The sequence below is a fragment of the Leopardus geoffroyi genome, chromosome E1 (genome assembly GCF_018350155.1).
Source record: "Leopardus geoffroyi isolate Oge1 chromosome E1, O.geoffroyi_Oge1_pat1.0, whole genome shotgun sequence".
In the NCBI taxonomy this organism is placed as follows: domain Eukaryota; kingdom Metazoa; phylum Chordata; class Mammalia; order Carnivora; family Felidae; genus Leopardus; species Leopardus geoffroyi.
Window position 1 is genome coordinate 25,785,421 of NC_059330.1, and position 24,662 is coordinate 25,810,082.

The 24,662-nt window shown below is 35.4% G+C and overlaps 1 protein-coding gene and 1 long non-coding RNA gene across 2 annotated transcripts in view; both read left to right on the plus strand.

Annotated features, from left to right (window-relative positions):
• BCAS3 (BCAS3 microtubule associated cell migration factor) overlaps positions 1–24,662 on the plus strand; it is a 620,462-nt gene that overhangs the window by 354,018 nt on the left and 241,782 nt on the right. The gene's annotated exons all lie outside the window — the stretch shown is intronic.
• Positions 5–5,335, plus strand: LOC123603368. Its single transcript, XR_006714852.1, has 2 exons — positions 5–2,048; positions 5,161–5,335. It is a non-coding gene; the product is annotated as an uncharacterized LOC123603368 (long non-coding RNA).

The window sequence follows — 24,662 nt, forward strand, 5'->3', positions numbered from 1 at the left end:
GAAAACCACCTCTAAAATGTGTGCTGGAGAGTTCTGTGCATTTTAAATTTCTTTTCCTGCACAATGTAGAGAATGGTGTTTTTTTTGTTTTTTTTTTTTTTTGCCTTCCTCTTCTTCTTTTTTTTTGTTTTGTTTTGTTTTGGGATATGTGTGCATGTGTGTATGTGTGTATCTGTTAAACCAATACTGTGCCTACATTTGTTGCTAAACAATGCCATGCATTTAAGTATTGTTAAGTTTCGTGAATGATGCTGTGGGGTTGGCACTTGATTAAATGTAATGAACACAGTATTGAAGGCTACAGGGTTGATCACTGTTTTGCCTTTGATCTCTCAAATGTGGAGAAGCAACCTTGACAGAGAACGTAAATACAATATATGGATTCAATTTACTCAACCTGTTGAGTATCAAAGTGCTCGATCTGTGGAAGTAGAGTCCAAGTGCTGTAACTTAAATGGTTTTATTATTGAAAGCATAAAGTTTAGAAATTCATTAACTTAACTTTAGTCTATCTATCACAGTTATTAACCACCTATCCTTGGAATCAAGCCATGGCTATGTATCATTAGTATCTGGAAGTAGGTCTTTGCCTCTGTAGGTGATAGTTGCTGCATTAGTATTGTAAAACTGTGTTCTGCCAGGTCTGCCAAGTAATAGAACTGTTTATAATACTACATTTTTCATCTCTGAATGCATTGATAAAGAAAATAAGGACAGTGATGCTTTATATTATGGTGCAGCTGCAGAGCATCTGAAGCTAGCATACAGCAGGGTTTCATCAAGAAAAAGTCTCTCCTGAGTGGAATTATTAAATACTCGGCATTAGTCAAACAGTTGAGTCAGACAGGATTTTAATCTATAGCAATTTCAAAATCCCCAGAGACTGCTGATTTGATTGAGGCTTAAACTGTGAAAGAAAATGGAAACAAACACAAAACTGATTTGTGAAGGTCACTTTTTAAAGACCAAAGCTTCTGTTTCTGATTCTGTGTCTGGATGTATTTTGAAGTTTGAAAGCTAAATGGTTTTGTACATTTTCTTAGCTTTCTGATTTTTTTTCTCTCAGTGGATCGGACCTTGTGTCTGATTGAGCTGTCCTCATCCAGGGCTGTGCCTTCGTTTATAGTGTAGACTCTTGCTTGAGAGGGCTCATACTTGTCCTTCTGCTTTCGCTTGGCAACCATGCTTGTCCCCTGGAAACAAGCACAGAAACGTGTGAAGTCTCTAGCCTTCCTTCCCTGCATTGAATGAAATATTGAGATAGGTGTCTCAAACAATAAATCTTTTTGATAGTTTCGATCTGAGAGTGCTAAGAGATCTTGCTCATCTGGAATTATCATTTAAAAATTGTGAATCCTGGAAGTGATGTATTGTAACCTAAAGTATTTTATTCAAGATTACAGTAGTAGCCTTTGTTGTAGGGGTTTAACATTCTTGAACTGCCATATTATTAATGTTTTAGAGTCAGGTGACTCCCAGTCAAGTAAAACACACATCACTAAAGCAGTTGTTGTGCGTTATTAAAAGTTGCCATATTCAGCGCTTTACTCTGAGGTAATGATACTCCACATTTATCATATAGCAGTATATCAATTTTAGCTCTTTGTAAAGATATCCTCATGCCACAGAGAGGAATATCAGTGCACTATTGGCAACCATAGTTTGATTTAAATCTGCTGCAAGAAGAGTTTTTAAAATGATGTTTAAAAAAGGAAACATCTTTGCCCTTGATTCACTCATATTTCCATCAGAGACACATTGTAGGAGATTCTAGGGTATTGTTCTACAGCTCTGAGCCTCTGCCTGAAAGTGATAATCTTTTTGAGTAGAGAAAGAGCTTCTTGGTGACTAAGCTCTGTTGTTACTTTTCTAAGCCTGTTTTCATTCCAGAAAGCCATAGTTCCTTTCTGAGACAGAGCAATGAAATGTGTGTGCTGCTTTCTGTAACTTGGAGCTAAAGAAACCCTATAGATGAGGAGTCGGACTATTATGAATAATTCTCTGCCTCTCAAATGGTTTGGATCCCTATTGTTCAACGTATTTTTTAAGTGAGTGAAAATAATATCTTGTTGGGGAAACTTAATCTACTTTATCCAGTAGGACCGGTGTTGTAACAGACTTACTTTTCTACTGATATTTAGGGAAGTTAGAGACTAAATGGTTCGGGTTCCTTATAAAAAGAAGCTCATGGGAAAATTCTGTTTTAGATTTTTCTGTTAAAAAGAGTCTAATAAATTTGTATAACTGCTCCTGAACCAGGAAGTACTTCTCTGATTATGACCATTGGAGTCAGCTGCATATTATGAAGATGCTTATCTGGAGTTCTGATTGCCTTTGCTTAGAGATAAGACCACTGTGGTGCCTCCTCTGAATGGTCTTCATGGCTTTGTCTTAACCTTCAAGCAATTTATACAATTAAATGTATTGTCTTTTTAATTGTTCTTGTGGCACATTTTATAACTATCCTTCTATTTTAGTGACAGCAATTGCTCTGTCTAAACTAGTGGTGCGGTAATTATTTTTCATATGATTACTTTTCAGAGGTATTTAATGAAATGAAATTTAATGTGATATGACTAAATCTTTGACAGTTGTAACAATTTTCAAAATGAAAATGTTTTATTTATACTTTATTTATTTATTTATAGCGTGTTATGTTTTAGAGCTCTATCTATTTATCTGGCAGTGTTATTCTGTTCAAACTAAAAGAGATCAGCAGAGCATTATACCACTTTTGCTAAGAAATTTTGTTTTTATAATTTCTTGATCATCTAGTATATCTGTGCTTCACTCCTTCACATCGAAATACATTTCCCAAAATATGTATGTTTTGCTTATTAACTTCAGTGATTTAGGCATGGCATAAATTCTATGCCTTTAGATACGTATGAACCAGCTTCTTACTGTCTCTATATAAATATGTGTATTTAGACTGGCAGAACTATAACTGCTTTATAAGTAGATGTCACTCCCACAGCATGTTTCATCTGAACTTTGGTGAGTCAAAATGTACTATCCTAGCTAAATTTTGAGTTTAGATAATTATGAGATGTTCCCTTCTTGACCAAGAAGAAGACCATTCTGGAAAGATACTTTATAGGATTTTACCCTTATACACACAGGCTACGTAGGACAAATGAGATTTGAAGGAACTACTCCATTTTTCTTTAACATCAGTGTCTCCAAATCATAGATAATACTTCTAGATGAAGTACTTTTTTTCTCTGTACATTTCCTTTCGGTCAGCTATCTAAGAATTTCTTTTCATTGTTTGTTTTTTTTTTATAACCTGTGTCCTTCTTTTGATAAAGATATAGGACCTCTGAAGGAAAAGTAGAAATATAGCTGCCAATATCCTATTCAAACTTTGTTTCTCACATTGGTGACTGATCTCTCATTCCCAGACCTGTAGGCTATACCTGTTGAGTAACTTAATAACAGCTCTAAAGTTGCTTTTGAGCCCTCCAGGCAGAAAGCCTAGAAAGATCTGGTTCATCCTAAGTTTGCTTCTCCTCATTTGTGGTTTTACTATGGAAATTGATGTTTACCAAGAAAGAACTCAAAGCAACTGAGATTTAAAGACAGACTCATGCCTGGTTCATATGAAGAGCAGGCCTCTTTGTCAAACTCTACTAAAGTAAACATTTTAATAGAGAAAATGTTATTGGAAGTGGTAGGAGCAGTATTTATGTACATTCCTGAGGAAGATGACAGTAGAAGGAAAATTGTGACAGTTAAGCAAAATGAGTTCTTATCCTGTAGAGTAGGCTTTGATAAATAAGGTATTAGTGTTATGTCAAGTATTTCTACAAATAAGGACAATGTTCCAGACTTAGTATTTGATGTTCTTGACTTAAGAGGAATATTATTTTTGTTGTACAGTTGAAGTAATCTAAATAATTTCAAAGAGATTTGTTAATTCAGGAGATACTTTTTCGACACCCATTTTTTCCCATTAGCAAAGTAATTTGTATACTGAAGAAAATGATATACTTAAAACCCAAACTGATTTGATTTGGTGGATTTTGTAATAATTTTTTTGGGCCTGCTCTGACTGATTTTGTAACGATCATTTGTGCCTGCTTTGTGTATTTGGCATTTGATGCATCAGACTTTTTTTTTTAAAAAAGGTACTTACTAGAGAAGTATGATTGTGTAGGCAACAAGGAGGTTATTTAAGTCAAACCTCTGCTGGAAGGAAGGACGTTCACTTGGGGCATGCTTTTATTTTACAGAGATTTTTCTGATATGCTGGGGGAAGAATATTCCTAGGGATTATATTTCATTGTATCTACAGTTGTCATTCCAGTCTGAGGCAGACAAGCTTAGTCACTGTGTCTTACCGCTATCAGAGACACAAGAGATGCTGGTGGTAAGAAGCAAAGAGATTTGTAAGAAACACCATTAGTCTTCCAATGGGGAGGCAACTTAGTGCCGTGATTTTAAAAACTAGAGCTGAATGATGAAAGCCATGACATTATAATCGTGGTTTTGAACATTTGTTGAAACTTTCAACAAGTGATGTTTCCTACCTATCTAGTCTTCTCTGCGTCTGTAAAAAGAGTTTAAGGTCCCCCACACACAAAAAAATTGTTTTTCTTTTTTTGGCAGGGACATGTTCATTATTTCCTAAAATAATTCTCAGATATAAAGGATATAAAGTTCTTTAGAAATATTGATATATTTCTTTGAATACATGATGTGGCTTTCATTTAATGGACTTCCATATATTCTTTGTGATTATAAGGTGACGAAAACCCCAGGCATACTTGTACCTTGAGTATTCAAAGCCTATGTGGGATCAGTAAGAGGATTATGGATGAGGATGAAATTAAAAGAAGGCTTAGTCGTGAACTGTGAACAGTCCCTCAGAGAGGAAAAAGGAGGTCAGCAATTTTACTTTGACACTATTTATGCTTGAGACAGTTAGCAAATATTCGAATTCAGATATTAAGACTGGCTTTTTTATTAGAAAACAGGAAGTTTATGCTTTGTTTCAACTCTAATGAACACCTACTTGTCTGTATAGAATCAAAAATAGGTGTTAGAGATTAAGAGCATAGGGAAAAGACCTGATTTTGTCCATGAGGAAGGTGATCAGCCACATCTCTCTCCTTCTGACTTAAATATTCCTCTCATTCTTCTTTCTAATATTTATAGGATGTTAGAAGATGAAATTCAAGTTAACAATGTGGAAAATTTTAGCTCAGCACAATTAAGAAAAAAAAGTGCCCCACTTGAAGATGAAGAAATTGTAAACAGAAGTAGAAGAAGCTGTTGGGAAAGCTTTTTTCTGCTGACACATTGCTTCTTTGAATAAATCTTTGTGTCAACTAAAACCTCGCCTTTGCTTTCTCTATTGCAAGCACCAAGTCCTTGACATGACTTTAAGTCTTTCCTAAGCATTTTGAGAAGGAATTGATGGAATTCTCCCTACTGTTGATACACCGGGGTGCCACATATTTACAAGGGGCTTTTTGGCCAAAAGACCCAACTTTCCTTTTTTGTACCTTTATTACTACATCTTTAATACAAGGCTGGACTGTTTATGCAGTCTGTTGCCTGAGACTGTGGTGGCAGAGGGACAATATTGGGGGCAGTATTAGAATTTGTTTAAGTCTGAACCGGGAATTCCATTTGTCTTAGTGACGTTAGTGTCAAACTGTTAGTGCCACGCTATTTTAAATTGTGTCCAAGAGCCTGAGAGGCTTATGCTTATAGGTGCCATCTATAAACTTAGAAAGAAACAAAAGAGTCTCTTTCCATTGAATATATAAGCCCAGTGAGCAATTAAAAAGCAGCCTGGGACCTCACCCGGGCAACTAGTCGGAACCAGAGCTCATGATAGTCCCCTGGATATTGTTGAAAACTGTCAGAGAAAAGCTAAAGCAAATAATCGAAGTGAAAATAATTGTTCCCAGGAAAAAGTCTTGTTTTGTAAAGTTGGTGTAGTGTAAAGAATAGAGACTAGTAACTTGTGAATCTTTGGCTCTGTTCTCAACTTTGCCTGTAATTACCTGTTTGGGAAATTGCTTCAAAACCCAAGACTTTTCTACCATAAAATGAAGGAATTGAAGTAGATTATTTCCAAAGCCCCTTCCAGCTTGAGAAATTGATAAATTTGTACTTTGGATCACCTTTGAAGAATTTTTAAAAATCAGGGTAAAATTTATATGTAGCAGAAATGTACATATCTTAATCATACAACTTGATGAATTTTTATACCTATGTATATCACTACTCAGAATAAATTAGAATATTTCCATCATTCCAGAAATTTCCTTCATGCCCCTTCCAGTCAATACTACCTTTGAGCTAGAGATGACCACTATGAGTTTTATCATCATAAATTAGTTTTATCTATATTAAACTTTATAGATACTTTTTTGTGTCTGGGTTCTTAATGGTTTTGAGTTCATCCAGGTGTTACATGTGTTACTAGTTCCTTTTTTTACATTGCAATATAGTACAAATATAATACAGTTTATGTATCCATTGTCCTGGGAGCCTGGGTGGCTCAGCTGGTTAAGTGGCCGACTTCAGCTCAGCTCAGAAGCCTAGAGCCTAATCCAGGTTCTGTGTCTCCCTCTCTCTCTGCCCCTCCTCCACTCACAATCTCTCTCTCTCTCTCTCTCTCTCTGTCAAAAATAAACATTAAAAAAATGCTTTTATATATCCATTGTCCTACTGTTTTCTGCTTTTAGCTTATTATGAATAAAGCTGCTATAAACTTTACTGTACAAGCCTTCTTTTTTGACATATGCACTTTTTTTTTTTACATATACATGCATATATTTTGAGCATATACCTAGGACTGGAATTGCTGGCTCAAGAAGTAGGCATGTCTTTAGCTTTATTAGGAACCTCCAAGAAGGTATTCCAAAATGACTATGCCATTTTTCATTCTTAGAAATGTATGAGCCAGGGGCGCCTGGGTGGCGCAGTCGGTTAAGCGTCCGACTTCAGCCAGGTCACAATCTCGCGGTCCGTGAGTTCGAGCCCCGCGTCCGGCTCTGGGCTGATGGCTCAGAGCCTGGAGCCTGTTTCCGATTCTGTGTCTCCCTCTCTCTCTGCCCCTCCCCCGTTCATGTTCTGTCTCTCTGTCCCAAAAATAAATAAAACGTTGAAAAAAAAATTTAAAAAAAAATGTATGAGCCATTCTTGTAAATGTAAACGGTAGTTTCAATTTGCTTTTCTCTGATGAATATCAATACTGAGTACCTTGAATATACTTTCTGGCCAGTTGGAGATCTTCTTTTGTAATGTACTTGTGAAGTGAACTTTTATGTGGTCTGTTGTCTTATTACATTTAAATTCTTTAAATATTTTGGATGTAGGTCTTCTGTCATATTTTACAAATATTTCCTTTTAGTTTATTGCCTTTTCACTTTCATATTGGTGGTTTTTGACAGCCAGAAGTCCAATTTTTCCACTGTTTTTCCTTTTATGTTTTGTGTTTTAAACAAAAATTTTTCCCCATTCCACCCAGTCTTGAGTGATGCTTTTCTCTAGTAATTGTATAGTATTGGCTTTTGCATTTAGGTATATGAACCTTTTCAAATTATTTTTTATCATGCTATAAGGCAAAGATCAAGGTTCAGTTTCTTCCATGCAATTTCATCTGGCACTATTTATCAAAAAGATACTTTTTTTCTCCAATGAATTTCATTGCTGCCTTTTTAAAAAATCCATGTTTTTCCTGGATTCTCTATTATGTTCCTTTGATGTGTGTGTGTGTGTGTGTGTGTGTGTGTGTGTGTGCGTGTATGTATGTATGTGTGTGTGTGTGTGTGTGTATCTGCCTTTACACCAATATGATACTGTTTTAATATTGTAGCATTTTAGTAAGAGATATAGCAGTTTAATATCTTCACTTTTGCTTTTCATGTCTGTCTTGGCTACTCTAGATTCTTTGCATTTCCAAACGCATGTGTATGTATATACATACCAGTAATTCCTGGTGTGGTCCACTGACCTATGGAAGTCCCCAAGACACTTTTAAGGGATCGGTGCTTGAAAGCTATTTTTATGGTAATATGAAGTGATTATTGGCCTTTCTTTTTTATGCTGTGTTGATTAAGTACAGATGATGCGGAAGCAGTGGTTGATAAAACTGATGGCATCTTAGCATAGTGAAAGCAGTGGTACCAAACTATGCTTGTAGCTATGGGTACTCACTCATAGTTTAAAAAAGCTACAATTACTTAAGAATGTCTATGATACAGACAAAATCATTGACATGTGAAAATTTTATTCAATTTTGCTGCTTGTATACTTCTTTTTATTATTCTATATATCACAGTTGAATTAATGAATGATAGTTGTCTTGACAAAATGCACTTGTGTGATTATTGTGAACTGAACTAGCAACTATTTTCATGGAATACTATTTTATTAGAAAGAACAACTGGCAAACTTTGTTTATTCAAACCTGGGTATTTGGCAAAAATTTTCTCAAAAATAAACAAAATAGGCCTGCCACTTTAAAGAAAACAACTGACAATATTTGTTACCAATGATAAAAATCATTTTCAATTAAAACTTGGAAAATTGAAAATCATATATCCATGTATCTACCACTGTTTAATAAGCTCCCAATACTTAAAGACATTTCTTTTTTTTTTTTTTTTAATTTTTTTTTCAACGTTTATTTTTGGGACAGAGAGAGACAGAGCATGAACGGGGGAGGGGCAGAGAAAGAGGGAGACACAGAATCGGAAACAGGCTCCAGGCTCTGAGTCATCAGCCCAGAGCCGGACGCGGGGCTCGAACTCACGGACCGCGAGATTGTGACCTGGCTGAAGTCGGACGCTTAACCGACTGCGCCACCCAGGCGCCTCACTTAAAGACATTTCTGATGAGATAGGTGGTGATATTAACTAGTGTGATATTTTTATGTCATATAATAATATAAATCCACATTTGGAGATCTGAAATATTTTCTGAAAGACCAATTTTATTATATTACAAAAGTATGTATGGGTAATGGACTCATTCCAAATGTAAGAAGGACAAAGGATTTTCATGTAACAGACTACAAAAGTTAATTGATATTGTTTCAATTAACTTGTTAAGGGTCATCTCAAAGAAGAATATTCTAAGAATCTGAAAAGGCTCAGGATCTGAATATGCTCTATCCTTCTCCAGTTACATTTTTGAGTGAGGCCAACTTGTCTTCACATACTCAACCAAAACAACATATCACAACAGATTGAATGCACAAATTGATAAGAGAATCCACCTGTTGTTTATTATAAAAGTTTCTGTCCAAAAAAGGAAAAATGACATTCTTCTCATTATTTTTCAGTTTGGAAATTTTGAATAAAAAATATCACTTATGTTAATACATAGGGAGTTTCTTGTATTTTAATGAGTTAATACATAAATGTTTTCAATGTTGATAGATATAAAATACATAAACCTTTTGTGCTCTTTGAAAACCTCAATTTTTAAGAGCACAAAAGGGTCCTGAATCAAAAAATGTTTGAAAATCACTGAGATATAACTATATCCTTGTATACATACACATTAAATGTATAATCATCTCTACAGAAATTTAGATGAGATTTCATTGGATCAAATTTTGGATAATTGACATCTTAAAAATATTCAGTCTTCTAACCCATGAACATTTTATAGCTCTCCATTTAGTTAGGCCTTTTTAATTTCTCCTACTACTGTTACATTTCAATGTAGAAGTCTTAAACATATTTTATAAAATTTACTTCAATTATTTGATGTTTTGATGCTAGTATAAATAGCGTATTGTGTTTCATTTTTCAGACTTTTTTTCATAGCATATAGACTACATAATTTTGTTTGTATGTTGAACTTGTATCCAGAAACCTCTTTTTTTTTTAAATCTTCAAGTTTTTATTTAAATTCCAGTTAGTTAACATATAGTGTAATATTAGTTTCAGGTGTAGAATTTGGTGATTCATCAGTTACCTACAACACCCAGCACTCATCACGAGTGCCCTCCTTTCTAAATTCATGTATTCTAATAGATTCCTTTGGATTTTCTACTATGTAGTCATTGATCTGCAAACAAAGATGGTTTTCTTTCTTTCTCATCTTTATACCTTTTATTTCTTTTTCCTCTTTATTGTACTTGCTTAGACATTCCAGCTAAATGTTGAATAGAAGTGAAGATATTGAACATTCTTGTCTTAATCTTAAAAAGAAGTTTTTAATATTTCCGTATAATGTTACATGTAATTTTTAAAATGAAAACCTACATTTGAATATTATTTCTTTATTGGAGTGAGGAATAGATGGACAAAATTCATAAAAAAATCAAACTGACATTCTAAAACTGAAAAATATACCTTAAATAAGTTGTGGAATGGGCTTAATAGTTGAATGGATGCAGAAGAAAAGGATCAGAGACTCAAAAACAAGTCAAAAATTATCAGACTGAAGCACAGAGAGAAGAAAATAATGAAATAAAACAACTCAGTGTGAGAAGTATGTGGGGTAATATTAAACTGTCTAATGTATGTGGTTGTTACACATGGATGACAAGGAGGGAAAGGGCAAAAAAAAAAAAAAAAAAAAAGTGAATGGCTGAGAATTTTCCAAAATTACTTAAAGACCTGAACTCTCAAAGTTTCAAGAAGCTCACTATACCCCAAGTAGGATAAAAACAAAATCACATGAAGGCACATCAGAGGCAAACTGTTGAAATCCTTAAATCATGAAGCAATTTTAAAAACTCCACTGTATTTCTTTATTTCTTGGGTTCATATTTGGGTGAGAGTTTAGAGTTATGACAAAATTAGGGTGATTCTTAAGTTTCTTTGGCAGTATGAGATCCCCATCTCCCAGGGATCTATGAGGAATCTTTAGGATATTCACCATTAGATAGAAGTAAAAGATATGGAAAGCCAGTATTTATTGATAAACAGGTCTGTGCCCAACACTGTGCTAGGTGCTTTTACATGGCTTATCCCACTGAATCATATTTAATTAGGATCACAGGCCCATCTCAGAAATATGCAAAGCGTGGGACCTAAGACACCTAGCTCCTGATACTTAGAATTACTTAAAGTGCATTATGGTGACACCTCAGATAAGTCCAAATCTCCTTTTACCCTGACTGATCAAATATTCATTTCAAAACACTGTATGCTGAAATGAGTCACATGGGAGTTGAAGAGAATCAACTATTCAGGTGGTGAAAATGTGTGAATGCAGCTGGCAGATGAAGTTCCAGTATGAAGAATTCCCAACTTGTCCTTATTGCTGCAGGCAACAACTGACAGGCCTGACTGGTCATTGGCTTTCCATTTCTGGCATTGATAGGACTGAAAATTCTTCGTGTCACAGATACTTAAAAGCTGTCCCTGTTATAGTGGATACAAACAGTGCTGGAGGGTCCTTATTGCATAGAGATGTAATCAATATGGTTTAGAGTTCTTGACCTGAACCTATAATTATCTGGATGTTATAAAGGTAGCTTGTTGTTACAGAAAATGCTTATATTCAGAACTTTGGGACTAAGTTGTGAATGGAGGGAAGAAAAATAGAAGCTTTGTCCCTCTTCCTATATTTCACAGTATTTAGGAAGCTATCATAGTAATCACAGAACAGGGTATTCTTATAGGATTAGTAGAACATTGTATCATCAGGCTTTGGGGTGCTGAAGTTTAAATCTTACCTCTGATGCAATCCTAATCCCAGAAAAAGTTGTGACTTTAATGTTTTGCAGCTTGTGGCTATGATTGTTTTGAATGCCAAAATAGGTTTTTTGTTTTTTTTTTTTTTTATTGAACCAAATTCCTGGATTTGAATTGCAGCTTTAAATAATAATACATTTTGAGTTTGCTGTTTTCCTGCTGCTAAGAGTATGGTGAAAAAAGCCGGGTAAGCAGACATTACAGCATCTGTGATCCATGGGCAGGAGTGAGCAGAAGGAGATGACACTGGTAGCAGTTCTTAAGTCATTGTTTGTACTGATGTGTTTAACTATATTGTGATTGAGATTAATTTGCCATTGAAAATAGTGGGGGAAAAGGCACAGAATGACTTAACAGGAGATGTGAATCCTGATTCCTCTGTTACTGCTTGGTTTAACATAACTCTGGATGGCATTATTATTGGATTACCCTATGGATAGGATGCCTTGAAAAAGAGGGGGGAAGTAACGTTTATAGTAAAGGGCTCTTTAAGAACAAGAGCTGTCTTTGTATGTCTCATGCCTGGTATTGGTGCTTGTCATAGAGCAGATAATCAATATTTGTTGCATTGTTGATTTCTGATAAGGCTTAAAATATACCATAAACTGATTAAAATTTAATAACATTGCATCTTTATATCTACATTACATCACTTACACCTAGAAAATATGATCTTGGCCTAGAGTTCTTTATTAGAGTTGCCCTTAGGCTTATTGTCACTATTTCTTTGTTTGGGCCGTTAGTAAACTGTGTTATCAGTAGGAATATTTTTTTTAATTTTTTTTTTTTAATTTTTTTGAGAGACAGAGAGAGACAGAGCATGAGTAGGGGAGGGGCAGAGAGAGAGGGAGACACAAAATCTGGAAGCAGGCTCCACGCTCCGAGCTGTCAGCGCCGAGCCTGATGTGGGGCTCAAACTCACGAATTGCGAGATCAGGACGCAGGCCGCAGTCAGATGCTTAACCGACCGAGCCACCCAGGCGCCCCCAGTTGGAATATTTTTGCAGAGCATTTCAAATGATCTTTCATGTCATTTTTTAAAAGCAGCATTATGTTTAAGTACTTTGTTTCTCATCTTTGATAGCTTTTACATAACCAGATAATAAAAATAAGGGAATTATGGCCCTCAAATCAGTTGTGTTTTTGCAGTATTAGACTTGCATAGGAATTTGTGTTTTAAGGTTATCTTTACAAAGCATTCACTATAGCAAATTTCTGCTTTCTGGAATCTTCTCAAGCCTGGAAAACATCCACTGAAAGGAATGGACCTTCTTTTGTTTTCTGGTCATACTGGGCTAATTTTCAGACATACCATTGTATGGTTATTTGGGGCTGTCTTTTAAGCTTGCCTGTCTTATACATGAACCCAGGATATTAGCACTTAGGGATATCTGACCTAAATTCCATTAAACCAAAATAATTTCTTGAAGAATTGCCACCATTTTTGTAATGTCATTGCAGTTCAGTGACTTGTACTTATGCTCCAGGCAGCCCTGTGAGACATGGTATCTTGAGTCTTAAACCTGTTTTACTTTGGTGAGCTAAGAATATTGGAAAGACCACAATTATTCTATAAATGCTCCATGTTAAGACTGGAGAGAATACCAAAGTTACACTTGAAACTTTAATTGAATTCCCGTTAGTAATCCCTGTTTTAGATGAGTTTATATACTTTTCAAATGAACAATGTTTGCATGATTGGGAAGAGAAAAGACTTTCATTTCACTCTTCTGTTTCTTTCTACCTAAAAAGGACACTTACAGCATCCATACTAGTCCCTTTGACATTCTCCTATTGGGCTGACCTTTCCTATGTTAGAAATTTTTAGCCATGAGTGAATACCTTTAAATAGAGTATTTATAGCCATGGTAGGATCCTAATTCCCGGAGTCAGAGGGCCTAAACTAGAGAGATCTTAGTAAAATTTTGGTATGGTGCCTGAAACTTTTCATTTGCCTTGAAACCTGTTCTTAATTTTACTCTTTATTCCAATTCACCCCATTGATTAAATTAATTGCTTTCTCCGCTGTTCTTAAACTTTTACTGTTGTGTTTATCACCTCATATTAAAGTTAGCTGGGAACCATTTCCCATTCTAGACTGTGAGCTCATCTTTGTGCTCCCCACAGCACCCTGAATGGTTCTGACCCATAATAGGCACTCAATAAATGTTAATGAATTCAACATTACAGCATGAAATATTGAAACCAAATTTTTGCATTTGACTAGATACAGTAGTTGCCTTTTAGGAAGGGAACTGAGTGGCCAGGAAACAGAAATAAAAAGGAGACTTTTTTTTCAATGTAGTCTTTTAGAACATGTGTATGCATTATCCACAAAACATAAATGAAACTGTTTAACACCTAACATATTTTTCAGTATTTGATAGGTTACCATTGCAAGTTGTTTGTTTGTTTATTTACATAAATTGTGTATTTTGTTGTCACATAGCTAGTAGGCAGCAGAGCAAAGATATGATTCTGTGAAACCTTCACTTCTTCCAGGGTATTAAATAGCATCTTGGCCACAATAGCCTGCCTTGATTTCATTCATATGATTAGCAGGTGTTATATCTGACCTAGGAACTGTCTTTATTTATTTATTTATTTATTTATTTATTTATTTATTTATTTATTTTTTAAGAGAGATAGAGCACAAGTGTAGGGAGAGGGTCAAAGGGAGAGAGAGAGAATCTTAAGAAGGCTCCACACTTAGCCTGATGCAGAGCTTGATTCCACAACACTGGGATCATGACCTGGGCCAAAATCAAGAGTTGGGCACTCAATCAACTGAACCACCCAGGTGCCCCTATTCTTTATAGCATATATTGTGTACATCATAGAATTCTTCAACTACAGCCTTTCCACTCTTGGGTGGCACCTCTGTTTTAAGGAGCCATTGGCCAGACCTCTTTGATAAGGTTTTGATGGCTCACCTAGGTATTCCTGCTGCTCACAGAGAAACTCTTACTCTTTAAGCAGTAAATATTTACTTTCAGCTAGGAAAGCCACTATCAATCAGGTAATGTTTTCTGAAGCTGAAAAAGGCATTCACTAAAGAATGGTGATTGCCCAAGGTCACTTTCTTTTCCATCTGCTTGTGGGCAAATGCAAACTAAAAGAATACTAGTGTTTGAAACTCACAATTTATTCTGTATTTGGGGGTAGGGGAGAGGGAGGCAAAGTGATGATATTTCTCTTAGAAATATTTTTAATTGCTTTTTCAAAGTATGGATTAAAGCATAAAAGAAGCCGAAAATGTCCTGATACTAAATGGACTGGACACCTTGATCTATCATGGCATAATATATGAGTGGGGATTCCCAAAGGACCTTTGTACACTACAATATTTATTACTGTAAAGATCTATGAGTTCTTAGCCACTTTGAAACTTATAAAAGCTGTTCACATCCCATCCACTGGACTTGTGTTTTCACATGTTTAAGTTATTCTGGTTTGTTTTGTATAGTTTATTCAGAAATAACTCCCCACTTCAAACTCTGAAAAATAATATCTGGCCCTTTAATAAAGGTGGAGAAAAGAATTCAACTCTGGTATGAAAGTGTACATGAAAGAGAAATGTATTTGCTTGCTTTTCCTGTCCATTAATGCTTGGGAACTACAGGATCTTTAACCAGCCCATTTATGCCTCTGTTTTCTCATCTGCAAAATGGTAACTAAATATTTGCCTTCTATTTGGTTGACATAAACAAAATACTAACAAACCGAAAGGCTCTGGATTGATACCTCTGTCAGCTCCTGCTGTCGATGGTGGAATTCTCACTTGTAGTTTGTTCATTGTTATTTCAAGAATAAACATTATGGCTTGTTCTTGGTTTATTATGGTTTATTTTTAACATTATAGTCTTGGAGCACCTGGCTGTCTCAGTCGGTTAAGTGTCTGACTCTTGAATTCAGCTTAGGTCATGATCTCATGGTCCATCGGATCAAGCCCTGTGTTGGTCTCTGTGCCGACAGCATGAAGCCTGTTTGGGATTCTCTCTCTCCTCCTCTCTCTGCCTCTACCCTGCTTGCATGTGCTCTCTCTCTCAAAATAAATAAATACACTTAAAAATAAAACAAAAACAATATAGTCTTAAGAATAAAAAAAGAAGTTACTAAGGAACATTAATGAATATAAAACCACTAACATGCACAAAAATAGCTATATGCAAACTAATAGGTGTCCTTGACTGAGACAAAATTATTTTGAGGTGGTGATCATGAAAGAAAATTATCATAATTTTAAATTATGTGTTTCCTTACTTACGAAGGAAAGTACTGGACTATGTATTCTGGGAAAGTTATAACATTAAAAGACAATAAATAGGATATTTAACATCTCTATTTAAATCTTGAGTTACATGCAGCCTATACAGTTCCTGTGCTGCATATTAAATTTTATATATAATAAATAATACCTTTTTTTTACAATATTTGATTGCTTAATATACTGTGCTAAGTACTTCATATACATTAGCTTTTTTATTCTTCATAAAATTCCCATGAGGTAAAGGTATTGTTATACAGTTGACCCTTGAACAACGTGAGGGTTAGGGGGGCTGACCCCCCCGTGCAGTTGAAAATCCATGTATAAATTTTGACTCCCCTAAAAGTTAATTACTAATAGCCTGCTGTTGGCCAGAAGCCTTCCTGAGAACATAAACAGTCAATTAACCCATATTTTGCATGTTATATATATTATATACTGTATTTATATACTGTATTCTTATAATAAAGTAAGCTAAAGAAAAGAAAATGTTATTGAGAAACTCATAAGGAAGACAATACACATTTACAGTACTATACTGTGTTTATGTATTTAAAAATCCATGTTTAAGTGGACCCATGCAGTTCAAACCCATGTTGTTCAAGGATCAACTGTAATTCCCTTTTTTCAGAATAGGGAGCTATGACTCAGAAAAGTTATGTATGCTGTACTATCTTCCACTTTGGCAATGCCATCTAAATTTCTTTGTCATGAACGTGTTTGATGTAGCTCTCTATTAAATTTTATTTTTGATAGGTGCATTTTTAGAATAGGCAGGTTACACGTAGCGGAAGTACATGAACTTTGTGGTCAAGTGTAAATTCTGTCCTTATAGCCAACCAGGTATATGACCTTGCGTCTCTTTTCCTTAAGAAGAATATAAGAACACCTGTCTCCTATTGGGAAAATTCATAGGACATTTGTAAAGATTCTGGCCATAGCCCAGGTATACAACAAGGACTCATTAAATGTTAGTTCTTTCCCTGTTACTGTTACTTTATTTCAATGATGATGATGATGATGATGATGATGATGATGATGATGATGGTGGTGGTGATGCAGCAATAGCTTTTACTATATCAAAGTTTTGGTACACAACAAGGACTCATTAAATGTTCTCTCCTTGTTACTTTATTTCAATAATGATGATGATGATGATGATGATGATGATGCAATAGCTTTTACTGTATCCCAAAGTTTTTGTTTTCTATATATTTTATGTTTATATACCTTTGGAGACTGGCTATAGTATTGTCCTCATTTTATAATTGAGGACACAGACTTTGAGAAGTGGTAGATCCTATGTTGGAAGCCAGGCAGTCTAATGCCAGAGCTTGTATTCTTAACTAATATGTAATTTTCTTGGAAGACATGTTCCATTAACAATAGATTACATCCTGATATTTTAAGCAACAGTTTAAATCTCAGAAATTGTCATCCCACCCCCTCCTACACCATCCATTTCTTCCAGTTTCAGATTGTGACAGTATTACAATTTCTTTCCTGATCCTCATTTGATTCCTACGGTAAGTTTGTTAGATTAGATATGTAGAGACCTTTCGGATTGTAAAATCTGTGATCCTATATTGTTTGGTTACATTTGCAGTATTCTGAGGCAGCTCTGATAGTCCCTTAAGGGAAAGGGATTCATCACTGATTTTGATAAGGAATATGTTGACTTCTTGACTGAACTGAAATTAGCCATTTCATGGGAGTTTTGGTGGGGACTACAGAATAGGAATTAACTCCTTGAGCTGCTTCACTCCTTAAAAAGAGGAACCTCAAAATAGTTCTGCCCAAACGGATTTGACTTTAGGGATGTTCGTTTTTGCATATAAATACATTTCACTCGGTCTTCAGAAGGTACTCTGTCTTCAAAAATGGAGCTTGTTTTGTTTGCGAGGGGAGCAGACCACTCTCCGGAGTATGTTAGACTGGCTGTTTACATTTGGTTTTGACTGTCTTGATCTGTCCCTGTCTCTCCTTCACTCTTTTTACCCCTCTCTCTGTTTCAGTTTGTCTTCTGTTTCTCTTTCTCCTGTCTAGCTTCTATCTTCCTATTTTGATAATTCTGCTTTATTTCTGTAAGTGAAAGACTCTCCCAGGATGCTGAATATGCCTTTATTTTTACAGCACTCCTTATATGCACAGAAGATTTTAGCTTGGCTGTAAAGCTTGCTCTTGGCATAAATTTGGCAGATAGTTTTTAGCCTGGGTGAGACTTTTTATTGGGATCATGAAAGTGTTGGGCCGTCACTGCCCTCCACTTTTCCTTCTTGAAGTATGACATTAGTGGTTTCAGCTCTTGTTGACCCTTCTTTTTAAACCAAAGCTTTATAGCTTATTAGTGCATAGTGTGGATTTTTCTTATGATATGTTGGAGGGAAAGAAAAAAACTCCTCTAAAGTTACAAATGGTTTCACTTACCAAAATGATTATTTCTCTTGGAAAGTTCTGTCTTTTCTTTAAAATTTCCGGGAGTTGGGTGGGCTCGATGTCCTCTCTCCCACTCTTTCTCTACCCACACTCTCACACTGGCAGAAATGCTGAGAGCTTTAAGCATAATTCCAGGCTTCTAGGAGGCAAATCATTGACCAAGGAATAACCAAGACATGCTTATCTGCTGTTATTTTTAAAGAAAGTTTTTCAGTCAAAATGAAAGTAAGGACAGGATGCTGCAGGCTTGTTTTTGACTGTTTGTTTCACTTATGGAACATAGAACAGATGCTTTAGAACATCAGTAATGAGTATTTCAGGCACCATTGGGGAATTGAAATCTATGCTTTTCAAATCTGCAATTAATCTCATACTTCGTCATTTATTGGATCAAATAGTTTCATTTGCTTAGGATCCAGGTCAGCGCCTTGAGCTCCAAATCAGGTATTACTTGTCCCTTTGTGAGAGATTCTCTGCTTTGCCCCTATCTGTTTCTGCTTCATTTGAGCGTCTTCATTTTTCCAAGGTATCTAGGGCTTTAATGAAATAAAAATTATTTGCCCTCTCCCTAAAAATAATACTTAAAAAACTTTTATCTTACATTTTGCTTATCAGAGTAACTTTGCTCAGCCTTGGCACAGAGCACTCTTAATGTGAGCCCGATAGAGCTAAGCTTCTGATGGGTCCACAAGAAACCACTGAAGAAATTTAAGGATTTCCTGGCCAAAGCAAGTTGTGTCCTTCAGTAGGGTTTCAGATTATAACATAAACCTAGATACATCTGAAAAGAAGAAAAATTGTGATTTTTTTTTTATCACCATAAACTGTATAAATACATACTTCAGGTAACCTCCATAGGTTGCCTCCCTGCTCTTGGCTCAGCAGTGGATTTTAATGGAGCCACTTCTGCACCTCTACTCTTTCATCCCTCCCTTTTTATGAGAATAAAAAGTAAATTGGGTGCTATTTAAATATTCTCAACTTACATTTATTGAAAACTACCCTGCCGTGGGGCATAGCACTTTGAAAAACTGCCTTGCTTTAGCCCAGTTTTCCACCCAGGTGGTTTACCCCAAAACCTGGACTTTGCTTTACTCAGACTTTTAATTTCTTTAAACTAAATAGAAGGAACCCAGTTTCATTTGTGAGGTTTTTCAATAAAAGTTAAGTGGAGTGTGGCTAGGAAACCAGACCTGTGAAAAGCCATGACTCTGCTGACACTAGAGGAAAAGCTACAGAATTCTTATACTGCTTTTGCTTTCAGTGTTCAGGAGAAAAGAGGAAACGAGGAAGGTGGAAGAGCTTTAGTGCTGATACATTTTGGGAAAGCAGGGGAGCAAGGAAAGTTTGTTGGGGTTCATGTGTCACTTACTGGTGCTTTATTTGAAAGTCTCCCCTACTTGTAGGTCTATGTCCTTTCTAGAAAACTTGTCAAGTACAAAAAATTATAAAGAATAAAATTTAAAGACTGATTTCATTCCACAGGTATAATTAGTCTTAACATTTTGGCATATAACTTTTTAGTGCCTTTTTATTTATAAAATATTAGAAAATTGGCAATACATTAAACAATATTTTGTAACTTGCCTCATTTACCATCAGCAGATTTCTTTTAAGTAATTAAATATTTTTTAAAACATAGACAAGTTTTGATGTTTAGCTATTTTGCGAGAGGGAGAGAGAGAGTGAGAGAATCCCAAGCAGGCTACATGCTATCAGTGCACAGCCCAAGATGGGGCAAGATCATAACCCAAGCTGAAATCAAGAGTCAGATGTTTAGCCAACTGAGCCACCCAGGCACCCCTCAAAACATAGTCAATTTAATAGTTATATTCTTTGAATCATTTGTCTCATCTTCTGTCATTAAATTTTTTGGTTTTTAATTTTTTACCATGCTAATTAAGAATAAATAAAATTCTTATATATAAATCCTTGGTTTATATATTTCCAAACATTTAAGGAAGAATTAATATCAATCCTTCTCAAATGCTTCCAAAATAGAAGAGTAAGGAACACCTCCAAACTCGCTTTACAAGGTCAGCATTACCCTGATAGCAAAACCAGATTAAGGACACTATGAGAAAGGAAAATTACAGATCATTATTCCTGGTGAACATAGATACAGAAATCCTTAATAAGCTATTAGCAAACCAAATTCAACAATATGTTAAAAGGATCATATACCATGATCACATGGAATTTATTCCAGGGATGCTTGGATGGTTTAACATCCACAAATCAATCAATTGGTGTGGTACAGCACATTAACAAAATAAAGGATTAAAATTATATCACCTCAATAGATTCGGAAAAAGCACTTGACAAAATACAACTTCCATTTTTTATAAAGACTCTCAACAAAGTGGGCATAAGAGGGAATGTAAAGGCCATATGTGACAAACCCACAGCTAACATTATACCCAGTAGTGAAAAGCTTAAAGGTTTTCCTCCAAGGTCAGGAACAACACAAGGATGCCCACTTCTGTGCTTTGATTCAACATAGTATGGAAGACCTAGCCAGAGCAATTAGGCAAGAAAAAGAAATAAAAGTTATCCAAATTGGAAAGGAAGAAGTAAAACTATCACAATTTGCATATGACAGATGTTTTATATAGAAGCCCTAAAGACTTCACCAAAATGCCACTAGAACTGATAAATGAATTCAGTAAAGTTACAGGGTACAAAAACAATATATAAAAATCAGTTGTGTTTCTATACACTAATAACAAACTAACAGAAAAAGAAAACAATCTCATTTACAATTGCTTTGGAAAGAATGAAATACCCAGGAATAAATTTAGTGAGGTGAAAGACCTGTATATGGAAACCATATGACATTGATGAATGAAATCAAAGAAGACACAAATAAATGGAAAGATACTGTGTGCTCATGGATTAGAAGATTTAATATTGTTAAAATGTCCATTCTAGCCAAAACAGTGTACAGATTCAATCCATTCCCTATCAAACTTTTAATGGTATTTTTCACAGAAATAGAACAAGCAATCTTAAAATTTGTAAGGAACCACAAAAGACCCTGAATAGCCAAAGAAATCTTGAGAAAGAAGAACAACATGGAGGCATCATGTTTCCTGATTCCACTCTATATTACAAAGCTATAGTAATCAATACAATATTGCCATAAAAATAGACATATAGATAAATGAAACAGAATAGAGAGCCTAAAAACAAACCCACAGATATATGATCGATTAATTTATGACAAAGGAGCCAAGAATATACAATGGGGAAATGATAGTCTCTTTAAAATTTTTCTTAAAACTTTTAATTGATTTTTTATTTTTTATTTTTTTAAAGAGAGCATGTGAGTGGGGGAGAGGGGCAGTGGGAGAGAGAGAATCTCAAGCAGGCTCCATGTTCAGCACAGAGCCTGACTCAGGGCTCGATCCCACGATCCTAAGGTGACCTGAGCTGAAATCAAGGGTCAGATGTTCAGCCACCCAGGCACCCCAGGATAGTCTCTTCAATAAATGGTTTTGGAAAAACTGGATCACTATCTTACAACATACACACATTTCAACTGAAAATGGATTAAAGACTTTAATGTAAAACCATTTTGAAACCATAAAACTCCCAGAAGAAAACAGTCAGTAAGCTTAACATTGGTCATGGCGATAATATTTGAATTTGACACCAAAAGCAAAGGCAATGAGGGGCGCCTGGGTGGCGCAGTCGGTTAAGCGTCCGACTTCAGCCAGGTCACGATCTCGCGGTCCGTGAGTTCGAGCCCCGCGTCAGGCTCTGGGCTGATGGCTCAGAGCCTGGAGCCTGTTTCCGATTCTGTGTCTCCCTCTCTCTCTGCCCCTCCCCCGTTCATGCTCTGTCTCTCTCTGTCCCAAAAATAAATAAACGTTGAAAAAAAAAAAAAAAGCAAAGGCAATGAAAACAAAGGTAAACAGTTGGGACTACAGACTACAAAGCTTCTGTACAGTGAAAGAAAACATCAACAGAATGAAAAATTAACCTATGGAATGAGATAAAATATTTGCAAATCATGTATCTGATAAAGGGTTAATATCTAAAATATATATAGGGGCGACTAGGTGGCTCAGTCTGTTAAGCTCAGGTAGTGATCTCACAGTTCATGAGTTTGAGCTCCGCTTTGGGCTCTGTGCTGACAGCTCAGAGCCTGGAGTCTGCTTCACATTCTGTGTCTCCCTCTCTATCTCTGCCCCTCCCATGCTGTCTCTCTCTCTCTCTCTCTCTCTCTCTCTCTCTCTGTCAAAAATAAATAAATATTTAAAAATTTAATAAAAAATAAAACATATAAAGAATTCATACAACTCCATAGAAAAAAAAATTGGTTAAAAATGGACAGAGGATCTGAATAGACATTTTTCCACAGAAGTACACAGAAGCCAACAAGTACATGAAAAGATGCTCAACATCACTAGTCAGCAGGGAAATGCAAATTGAAGCCACATTGAGATAGCACCTCACACCTATTAGAAATGGCTATTGTCAAAAAGAAAAAGGCTATTGTCAAAAAGACAAAAAATAACAAGTGGATAAAATGGAATGCTTATGCACTATAAATTGGAATTTTGGACAGTAAATTGGTGCAGCTGCTGTGGAAAACAGTATGGAGGTTCCTCAAAAAATTAAAAATAGAGGGACGCCTGGGTGGCTCAGTTGGTTAAGCATCTGACTCTTGATTTCAGCCCAGGTCATGATCTCACGGTTCATGAGATTGAGCCCCGTGTTGGACTCTGCGCTGCCACTGTAAAGCTTGGGATTCTCTCTGTCCCTGTCTTTCTGCCCCTTCCCCACCTGTGCACATTCTCTCTCTCTCTCTTTTTCTCTTTCTCTCTTTCTCTCTCTCAAAATAAATAAATAAAAATTAAAAGTAGAACTACCATATGTTTCAGCAGTTTCACTTTTGGGTATTTATTTGAAACACTAACTTGAAAAGATACCTGCATCCCTGTGTTTGCTACAGCATTATTTACAATAGCTAAGACATGGAAACAACCTAAGTATCCATCGATAGATGAATGGATAAAGAAAATGTAGTATATATACAATGGAATATTTTTCAGCCATAAAAAAGAGGGAAATCCTGTCATGACAACCTGGATAAAATTTGAGGGCTTTATGCTAAATGAAATAAGTCAGACGGAGAAAGGCAAATGCCATATGATCTTACCTGTATGTAGAATCTAAACAAAACAAACTAATCTCATACATACAGAGAGACTGGTGGTTATCAGACATGGGGTGGAGGTAGGAGGTGGTCGCAATGGTGAAGGTGGTCAAAAGGTACAAACTTCCAGTTATAAAGTAAATAGAGTAAATAAGTCCTGGGGAAATAATATACAGCCAGGTGTCAATAGTTCATAATACTGTATTGTATATTTGGAAGTTGCTAAGGGAATAGATCTTAAAAATGTTCATCATAAGGAAAAAAGTTTGTAACTGTATATCTTGATGGATATTAAATAGGCATACTGTGATGATCATTTTGCAATATATACATATATGATCATGTTGTACACCTGAAATTAATATAATGGCACATGTCATTTGTGTTTTGATTTTTTAATATAAATAATGGTCAAAATAGCAAATTTTGTTATATATATTACCACAAAAAAGAATGAGTTTTATTTTTGTTAAAATAACAAGCAAGAATCAACAAGATTATTTTTGTTAAAAAGGTAATTTTAATTTGTATTTATTATTGAAGTTGAACACTGAAATATTGTTAATTAGCCATTGACCATTACTTTTGGAGTTTTCCTATTCTCATTGATTTTAAGATCTCCTATAGATATAGATGGATACCCAACTTTTCTATATCATTATGTTTGAAATGAGGTTCTTATAGACAGCATATTGTTGAGTCATGTTTAAATTATCTACCAATTTCTCTTTTATTTGGTGTTCATAGACCATTTACATTGAATGTAGCTGTATGTTAGGGCTTAAGTATACCATTTTATTTATTGTTTTCTATTTGTTCTCTATGTTTTATGTTTCTTTGTTTTCTTTTCCCTACTTTCCTGTGGGTTGCTTGAACATTTTATAAAATTCCATTTTGATTTATCTGTTTTTTATTTACCTCTTTGTACAGCTTTATTGGTGATTGCCGTAGGTGTACTACATTAACTATGCATAACTCTACTACATGCTGTACTGATGTTGTCATTTTACCAGTTTGAGTGAAATTTTTCCTCCTGTTTTGTTCCTTTACCTTCCTATTTATAATTATCTTAAAAAATATTTCATCAATATACATCAAAAACCACACCAACGATGGT